Source organism: Panthera onca, chromosome D3, assembly GCF_046562875.1.
Source record: "Panthera onca isolate mPanOnc1 chromosome D3, mPanOnc1 haplotype 2, whole genome shotgun sequence".
Lineage (NCBI taxonomy): Eukaryota > Metazoa > Chordata > Mammalia > Carnivora > Felidae > Panthera > Panthera onca.
This window is the reverse complement of record NC_138350.1, coordinates 26,741,710-26,751,969: the sequence shown is the minus strand read 5'-3', so window position 1 is coordinate 26,751,969 and position 10,260 is coordinate 26,741,710.

Below are 10,260 nucleotides of genomic sequence, written 5' to 3'. Positions count from 1 at the left end.
AGGTCTCAGACCAGCACCTGCATGGGACACCCTCAGCTTTGCCCCTGGGTGAAAGGATGCTCCTGGAGTGGGCATCACAGAAAATGTACCCTCTCAGCCTCCTGCAGAAGTGAGGTGGGAGGTGCACCCTGGAGCACGTTTCTCTCAGGATCAGAATAAATCCTGCACATGTGAGTCCATGTGAGAGAGGCCTGTGTGCAGCTGCCCTGAGACCCTCCCTGGTTGGCAGGAATTCTAGAAGCCTGTGTGAAGGCTGCTGGGCTGGCCACACACACTGGCTCTCACGGCCCCACTGAGCTCTCCCCTGGGACTGACCAGGCCCAGAGACTCCGAGCAGCAGACAGGAGTCCCTGCCCCTGTCACAACCTGCTGCTCCAGACACACGGTCCTGGCCCTTCGTTCCTGTGACCTTCGTTCAGGCCTGCCCGGGGTCTCTCCCCAGTCTTTCCAGGGCTCAGGCAAAGGCTGGCAGGTACAGTGTTCATGTGGTTTCACCTACTATAGAACCCCTATCACACTGCTTGTGGATTAGGGGAATTTGGACAAGGTACTTTTAATTTCATGTTTATCCTCTTAGGGGCTAGGAAAGGTACAGGGTTGTTCTGAGGATTAAGTATCTCCAACTACCTAAGGTCACCCCAGGCACAGGACAGACACTCTGTGTGTGGCAGTGGTTGCCATTCTCTCTGACAGGGCCCAGCACAACCCCAGGCCTGTGGCAGGTATCCCAGGGGGGGTTGGCTGCATTGGTTACTTGATCAACTGATTGATTAGGGAGGCTGGCTGTATATCCATGATCATTCCTCCCCTCCACCCATATGACACAACAGTCTGGTCGGTGGAGGTGACAGGAGAAGGGAAAGGACACTGATCATGGGAGATAGAAGGGAAGCAGCAGGTTGTGAGTACTGAGGAAGGCAACGTCATGCACAGAAATGCATGGAGACAGCAGCTGCCTTCTAAGAAGAACAAGATGACACCAGCGTTCATTCCAGGCCACAATTATGGAATGTGAGGGCTGGAAAAGTACATTGGAGATCAGAGACCCAGTCCCTTATCGTGGCCCCAGGGAGGAGTGGAGAGCTGAGGTCAGAATGGGGCCTGAGATCAGCCCTTATCCTGCCAGGAGCAGTGAGTATGAGTTCTCACTGTCTCCTGTTCTTTCCCAAAGCCACCCCTTCCGGGCCACAGCTGCCATGGTCCATGCCAAAGATTAATTGCAGATTATGAAGACTCAGAAAAAGGGAGCAAAATCCTGCACCTAATTTCTTTCCTCTGTCATGTTCTTCACCTTCTTGCATTCCCATCCTTAAGCTCCTTCTTCTGTGGCTCTTCACCACTCCCTCTTTGAATGATTCTCATCCTGAAGAACCTGGTCCTGTCCAGGCACAGGACATCCTCACATCTCCAGTGTCTATAAGATCTCCCACCAACCCCTCACCCGCTTTCTGAGCAGCGCCTTGGGTCCACACCTGAGTCTGCACTCCTGGATCCTGCTCAGCCATCCTGAGTGGTGGACTGGGAGGAGGGTGGGGGCGGAGGATGGATGGGCCCACCTGCCTGAGAGGCTCCCCCAGAAGACTGGGGGTTCCAGGAACCCCGCAATTGGTGCTCTCCTGCCCCGGGGAGGGGCGTGGTGCTCTGGACAGGCTCGATCTTTCTCTTCCCACCAGCTGGCAGGGGTCAGAAAGTCTCTTCCCCCACGCTCAAGAGGGGGGTGGGTGAAGAAGGTGAGAGACGATAAAGTGGAAGAATAAGAGGAAATGTGGAATGTGGAGAGGGCAGGAGGAAAAGCAGAAGGCAAATAAGGGCCCACATCTCCGTGGCTTCCCTAACTTTCTCTTGGGCCCTTCAGGAAAGGCAACCAAAGGGAAGGGAGCCCTGTGGCGGCCATATTGCACGTGATCACGCAAGGGAGAGACTGGAGGGTGGTAAGAACCAGGCAGGAAAGGGGAGGGATGCCCTGAGCACATCTCTCCTGGAAACCGATACCTGCTCCATATTTCCAGGGGTGCATGGCCCTGACTCTGCCCAAGTAAGGTCTCCCGGGAAAAGTGAGGGCAGAGGCCCCGCGCTCCCTGGCATGCAAGCAGGGCGGCTCCCCAGGTCCAGATCTGCAGACCCGTGACCACACAGCAGCCTGGGCATCAAGTAGGGGCCACCGCAGCCTCCAGCCCAGGCTGGGAGTAGCCCAAGCCCTTGGGGTCTGTCAGCTTCTGCGGAGCCCTGTGGACAGCCTGGATCACCTCAAACTGGGGTTCTATAATTTTTTGTTCTAATATATATGTATATGTATATATATATATGTAAAAATCAACACACACACATGGAAATGAAGGGAAATTCAGTGCAGTGTCCATTAGGGAATTTGTAAGGAGTTGAATTGCAAATTGCTTATGTTTCTTTTATTTTCCAATTTTTTAAATTAATTCAAATATAACTGGTTTAATTCCATTTGTGTTATTTTTATTTTTATTTTTTTAAGGTTTCATTACATCTTAGACAGTAGTGTCTTCTGTAGCCTTTTCGCACTGAAACACATTAAGCCATAAAGATTATTATTTTTTTACAACCTCATCATAAGCTTCTTTAAATGGAAAGGCACATGTCAGGCATTTGGATGTAATGGGGAGAAAAGATACTGAGAAAGAAAAGGGAAGCCCTCTAAGTGTCACTTTGATGGTGCAGGTGTCATGCTAGGCCCTATCACAGGTGGATGAGGGGACATCATCACCTCTCCCCCTCCAACCCTGTGTCATCAGACCTCCTGCTCCTCACAGGCCAGGGGTGGGACTTGGGATTTTCCTCCTGCAGTCCAGAGCCTCCCCTTTCTTCTGCTCCAATACCCTGTTCAAGGGACCAGACGCTTGAGAGCTGCACAGCCACATGCCCAGGTTAAATCTCTCCTGGAGGACACTTAACACTGTCAGCCAACGACAATCCCCTTAGCCAAGAGCCCCAAACAGGCCCCTGGCGGTGTCTGGGCCCAAGGTCACCTTCCAAGACTGGAGGAATCTTTGGGGTCCCACACACCCACCCCAGGCACCCCTCCTCCTTCCACCTCTGTGCCTCTGCAGGGAATAGGGCACCCATGTTTGCTGCTGCTTTGACACCTGTGAAGGAAGCACTAAGCAAGTGTCGGCTGGGGTCTCAGAGCACCTAAGTGTCTAGAAGCTTAAAAAGAAGACAGGAGGTCATGGACGAAGGGCTACCCGCTAACTCAGTGCCAGCCTCTGAGCATGTGAATTGTATAGCTTCTGCCTTAGTTGCAGAGATATGTTTTATAGTTAATGCTGGAGGATTTTACATCAAGAAAAATTTATCTTTTGCCTGCTTTATCTTGAAGTCATTTTTATGTAAAATAAAACACACAAAAGCACATGATGCATAGGTAGCAGAAGCTGAATTACTGTGGGCACCACACTCTGTAGCGGTGATTTTCCCTCTGTGAAAGACAAATGCTTCTCTCTCTTTTTTTAAAATAGATTTTTAGTTTTTTTTAAATTTTTTCTTTTCTTTATATTAAACATAATTTATTGTCAAAATGCTTTCCATACAACACCCATTGCTCATCCCAACAGGTGCCCTCCTCCCTGCCCATCACCCACTTTCCCCTCTCCCCCACCCCCCCCATCCACCCTGTTTGTTCTCAGTATTTAAGAGTCTCTTATGGTTTGCCTTCCTCCCTCTCTGTAACTTTTTTTTCCCCCTTCCACTCCCCCCATGGTTCTCTATTAAGTTTCTCAGGATCCACATATGAGTGAAAACATATGGTATCTGTCTTTCTCTGCCTGACTTATTTCACTTAGCGTAATACCCTCCAGTTCCACCCACATTGCTACAAATGGCCAGATTTCATTCTTTCTCATTGCCAAGTAGAGGGATTCAGACAAATGCTTCTGAGAAGCATCTTCCAGCTTCTTTGCCCTGCCCCCATGCCTGCACAGTGGAAATTGGATCCTCCCAGCTCTCCAGTTTGTTCCACTACCTTCCCAGGGTGCCACCATACTCTTTTGTGCCCTAATTATGTATAATCATCATGCTTGGGAAATACATGGTAACCGATTTCATTCCTTAACCTAATAAATTAGCAATTATTTTTATCTCCTTTTACAGGAGGCTGCCAGGGTGCTAGAGCCATTCTGTATGTGGGACTAAGATTCGCAGCAGATATGTTTATAAGAAACCATAAAGCTGTACTTAAGATGTGTGCACTATACATACAATAGATAAAGCAGCCATTAAAAAAAAGACAATATAAGAAATAAATTTTCACATGAAGCACACTTCAAGCCCAGGTGGCTTCCTTTAATTTCAAACAAACGTTGCAGATGGAAATGCCTGTCTCTTCCAGAGAAATTTCCATCCAGACACGGAAATACACACTCTTCCAGAGAACAGATACAGAGGGAATATGCCCACATTGCTTTCATTGGATCAGAAGAAAATTGATGCCACCCCAGCAGTAGGCATGACAGGAAAGGGGGGCACACAGGTCAACTCTCCTGGATGTAGATGTCAAAATCCAAAACCATACAGCATAAATCTGGAGATTTGGGAAGCAAATTGAGATCTCACAGTGGGGTTCCAATGGGTGGATGTGGACAGGGTCAGTAGCACTTTGCGTGTTGCCCCAGGGGTGGTGAGAAGGGACAGTGCCATTGGGTTGGTGGAATAAATATTTGATGACAGAGGGAAGGAGAATCTGAGTGACTCTCAGGGAGAGCCCTGGGGTGGGTGTCACAGGCTGTGGCTATGGAGGGGACCCTTTAAGAGGACATGGGACTCTGTCCCCTTCCACTGCCAGGGCCAGACTCCAGACAAGGAGTCGGGAAAGATTTTGTCACATAGGGAAGTAGGAAAGTTGCACACTCAGAGCCAGTGCAGCCCCTGCCCTCCCTCAGCCAGGCTGTTCTGACAGTTGCTCACATTAGTGGTCAGTAGGCAGTGGGGGACATGCCAGCTTCATCCATTAAAGCACCAAACACCAGCCCAGCAAGTCATGCCCTCCGGGGTTGGTCATTGAAGACCAAGCTCATTCACTAGAGAGCTGTCATGTGGGTAGTGGGCTTGGAAATGCCCATGTTCTGAGCTGCATGGGGGCATGTAGACCACTAGTCAGATGCCCAGGAGCTCACATTGGACAGCTGTTGTGTGAAGATGCTGCAGGAGGAGAGACATAGAGGGGACACCCCGACCCTTCAAGGGACTTCCTTTTTGGAAAGCGACATTGCTTTTGGATCAGGGATCCAAACCCATGGGTGGAGGCTGAGGCAGGCATGTGCTCCCTTTGGAATTTCACGGCAGGAGAGTTTGGGGATCAGAGGGAAAACAGGAGCTAGAGAACTCTGGGGGCTCCGGGATCTCTGTCCCTAGAAACCAACTACATTCCTGTCCCAGACTGTCCTGTCATCAGCTTCTTCACTCTAGTTGCTTAAAATCTCTGAATTTCAGTGTCATGAACTACAAAATATGGGTTACTGCCCTGCCCTGTGCATTCCATGGAGTCTGATGGGGATCACAGGAGATGATGGCAGATATTCTCCATGACCAGGAAAGCCTCATGCCCACATTAAAGTGGAAAGGTTACCTTCCACCCACCCTTGCCCTGTGGCCATCCAGGTTTCCTCTCTGCAGGCAACCACTCCTACATTTCTTGCTTGTTCTTCCAGGCATGTAATATCGGGTCACATATGGAGCACTTAGGAGGTCCCAATCATTTTCCTTAGGCATTATTTGGATTTTCTTATAGTAAGCTTTATAATACTAGTAAGTAGGTCCCATATCACAGAACAGGGAACTGAGGTCAGAGGGGTTAGGTAACTTTCCCAGGTATGTGTGGTTTCTAGTATGATCTGATACAGGTTATCAGGCACCAGCTCCCAAGCTCTCCATCACTGTCCTCTGTATTGTCCTTTCTACATGGTCTCATCTAATATCAGGTCCTTAGGCACAAGTCTGCTGGGGGTGGTAAGTGCATACCACATTGCAATACCCCTCTTCTAAGCCCAGCTCAGACTCAGCTGGCTCCCCAGTCACTGGTGAACAAGGAGAATGGGAGTGTGACCTAGGGATGCATGAATATCCCAGGTGCATATTAACAGCTCTCTCCCTTTTTAGTGTATTTTCTAGGATCATGGCTCAGATTACAAAAAGAGAGGATCCTAAGGGATTCAAACACAGGACTCACAAGAAAGGCATCTGTGCTCAAGACAATCTACTGGCTTTCCCCAGCAGTACTTCAGCAGCATCAAGATGGACATCTTTCCAAACAACAGGGTTGAGCCACAAATAACACCCCAATGAATGACTACTCCATTGAAGAAGGTAGTGTGGGTATAAAATCAGTAAGTAGATTCAAGAGGAGTAAGGGTAGTTTGTACAGTGGAGACTGGATGTTGGTGAGGATGGAAGGAGCAGGGAAGGTGTACACTCAGAGGCAGGGAGCCTCTGCCCGCTTCTAGCCATGCCTTTATCCAGGCTGCTCAGATGGTGGGTCAGATTGTTCGTCAGGGAGACACCGAGGCCTCTAGACCTCATCTTCCAGAGCACCAACCTAGCAGACCCCTTTCCTAGCTACTATCAACTGCTCATCACCCAGGCTTGGTCAGTTGAAGATGACGCTGATTCACTGGGCAACTGTCCTGTGGGCAGTTGGTTTGGAATGTTCTGGGTTCTGAGACATTTGGGAGTCAAACAGACCAGTGGTCATTCAGGGTGGTCACCCGGCCACCAGCAAGGCAGCTAGTAGCATCAAGTACTGGGGGGCACGGGATGGGGAGATGGGGATGTGTTTTTCATTCTCACACCTCCCCAGGCCCCATCCATCAGGGGGAAAAGGCATTGTTTTCTGGGTCAGGGATTAAAATAGAGAGGCAGGAGTTGGGTTGGGTTTTGGGCCATTCTCTTGGGCCAGCACCTCCTTAGGGAGCCAGCTGTCTCCTTGCAACAACCTTGGGGCCAAAGGATGTGGGCCAGGGAGTGAGGAAAGGGCTTGGTTTCAGTATGCAGGGCATGATCTCCTATCCAGGTGATCAGAGATCTCTGTCCTCAGGGAATTGTCTGTATCCCCTGCCTCTGAACCATAAGTCATCAGTGCTGTGATTCTGAGTGAGCCACTTAATCTCTCTAAATGTCAATGCCCTGAACCATAAAATATAGGTCCCAGCCCCTTCTCTGCCCACCCCACAGTCCTTTCATGAACATCACCAGAATTAACAGGTTTTCTTCACTATTACAAGTGTAATATTGAAGTCTCCTAGTTTTATTGTTGAGAGATCAGTTTCTCCTTTTGTCAGTTCCATGTACTTTGGCGCTCTCCTGTTGATGCAAAATGTTTACAATGATCTCTTTGAAGGATGGACACTTTGTCACTATACCATGTCCTTCTTTGTCTCTAGAAAAAAAACTGTCATAAAGCTTATTTGTCTTCACAAAGCCAGTCTAGTTCTCTTGATTACTATTTGCTTGGTATATATTTTCCATCCTTTTTACTTTCAATGCCTTTGTGTCTTAGGTTTAAAGCATGACTCTCCTGTAGATGGCATAGAGAGAGATTGTTGTTTTCTACCCATTCTGTCAATATCTGCCTCTTAATTGGATGTAAATTCCATGTACCCTTAAGTACTCATCAGGTAGCATCGAAATCTATTGTTTTTTTCATTATTTCTGTATATGTTATATCTTCTTGTTTTAATATTCCTCCATTCCTGCTTTCTTCTGTGTTATTTTCTAGTGTACCAACTAAATTCCCATGTTGTTTCTTTTACTATATATTCAGGGAATACTTAGTAGTTTCACTGGAGATTACAACTAATGTCTTAATTTCCAACATTCTAATTGGATTCATACCAGATTAATTTCAATGGCATACAGACATTTGACCCCTTTAAAATTTTTTCATTTACTTATTTTAGAGGGAGAGAGAGCATGAGTGGGGGAGTGGAGCAGAGAGAGAGAGAGAGAGAGAGAGAGAGAGAGAGAGTCTCAAGCAGGTTCTGCACTGATTGTGGACTCTGGGCAGGGCATGATCCCCTGACGCTGAGATCATAACTTGAGCTGAAATCAAGAGCCAGATGCTCAACTGTCTGAACACCCAGGCGCCCCTAGAGACTTGACTCTTAATATATCTAATTGATGTCCTCTCTTTTTGCCAATATTTTCACTCAAATTACCTCTTTATACAGTCTGTGATCATTAACATATATATTTACATTTTATGTATTTATAATATATGCAATTTATATATATGTATAATATTAACTTCTCAGTTTTAAATTAGAAGAAAATCTATTGTTTATATACTTAGGCTATATATAGTTTATGTGCTTATACACTTATACATTTGTACTTTTTTATATTTACCTGTGTAACTATTTCTTCATGTAGAAATAAATGCCTTTGCATTTTAGATGGAAGGACTCAGGATTTCGTTTTTTTGTAAGTTTATTATTTATTTTGAGAAAGAGATAACGCATTAGCAGGGGAGGGCAAAGAGAGAGAAAGAATCCTAAGCAGGCTCCACACTATCAATGTGGAGCCCAATGCAGGGCTTGAACTCACAAACCATGAGATCGTGACCTAAGCCAAAATCAAGAGTCAGATGTGAAATGGAATGATCCACCCAGGTGCCCCAGGACTTAGGGTTTCTTGTAAGGCTGGTAATAGCAATGGATTCTCTCAGATTTTGTTTACCTGGGAATGTCTTAATGTCTTATTCCATTGCTGAAGGACATCCTGGATAGATACAGAATTCTCGTGCACAGGTTTTGTCTTTTAGCACTTTCAGTAGATATCCCACTGCTTTCTGGCCTCCGTGGTTTCTGATGAAAATTTGCCATTAAACTTACTGAGGACACTCTATACATAATTAATCACTTTTCTTGTATTGTTTTCACAATCCTTTGTCTGTGGCCTTGAACCATTTTAGTGGGATGTGAGTTTATCCCGCTTGGTGTTCATTGAACTTCTTGAATATTTGATTAATGTTTTCATCAATTCAGTGAGATTTAGTGTACCAACTAAATTCAGTGAGATTTTTGCTCTTATTACTTTGCATATTCTCCCTGTCCTTTCTCTCTTTTATGTCTTTCTGGGACTCTCTCTCTCTCAGTTAGTTAGTGTGTTAGTATGCTTGATAGTATTACACAGGTCTTTGGGGCTTTGTTCATCCATCCCCCCACTTTTATTTTTCTTAACTTGCTGTCAATCAGACTGGATCTCAATTTTCCTACCTTCGAATTTGCTGGTTCTGTCTTCCTCTTGCTCAAATCTGCTGTTCAGCTCTGTTGCGCATTTAACTGTATCCCATCCCAAATTATGTATCAGAGCTCTAACCCCCAGTACTTGTGAAAGTAGAAGTAAGGTCTTTCCAGATATCATCAACCCAGGATTGGGGCTGGCCCTAATGCAAAGGCTGTTGTCCTTACCAGAGCATGGAGGTCTGGACACACAGACAGAGGGGCAAAGGCCATGTCATGTGCTGGCTGAGGCAGAGATAGAAGAACTGCAGATATAAGCCAAGGAAAGCCATGGGTTTCCAGAAAAATACCGAAAGCAAGATAGTGGTGAAGAGGGATAATTCCCCACCTCTTTCCCAGCCTACAGCTTGAGTTCAGACTTCTAGCTTTTCACACAGCAGCATATCACAGGAAATTTCTGTTGTTTAAAGCCACATAGTGTGTATAGTAATTTGCCACAGCAGCCCCAGAAAATCAATTCAAGCCTCTCTGGTGACATTTTATTCTTTTCAACTCCAGAAGTTCTATTTGGTTCTCTTTTATAATTTATATCTTTTTATTGTTACTCTTCACTTGGAGAGGCACAATTCTTGTACTGTAGTTTAGTTCTTTATGAGCTCTGTGAAGTCCTTGAATGTCTTTAAAATAGCTGATACAGAGAAAGACAGATACCATATGTTTTCACTCTTATGTGGATCCTGAGAAACTTAACAGAAGTTCCATGGGGGAGGGGAAGAAAAAAAAAGAAAAAAAAGAGATTAGAGAGGGAGAGAGCCAAAGCATAAGAGACTCTTAAAAACTGAGAACAAACTGAGGGTTGATGGGGGGTGGGAGGGAGGGGAGGGTGGGTGATGGGTATAGAGGAGGGTGCCTTTTGGGATGAGCTCTGGGTGTTGTATGGAAACCAATTTGACAATATATTTCATATTTAAAAAAAAAACATCTACTCTCTTAGCACCAAAATAAATAAATAAAAATAAAATAAAATAAAATAACTGATACAAAGTATTTGTCCAATGTC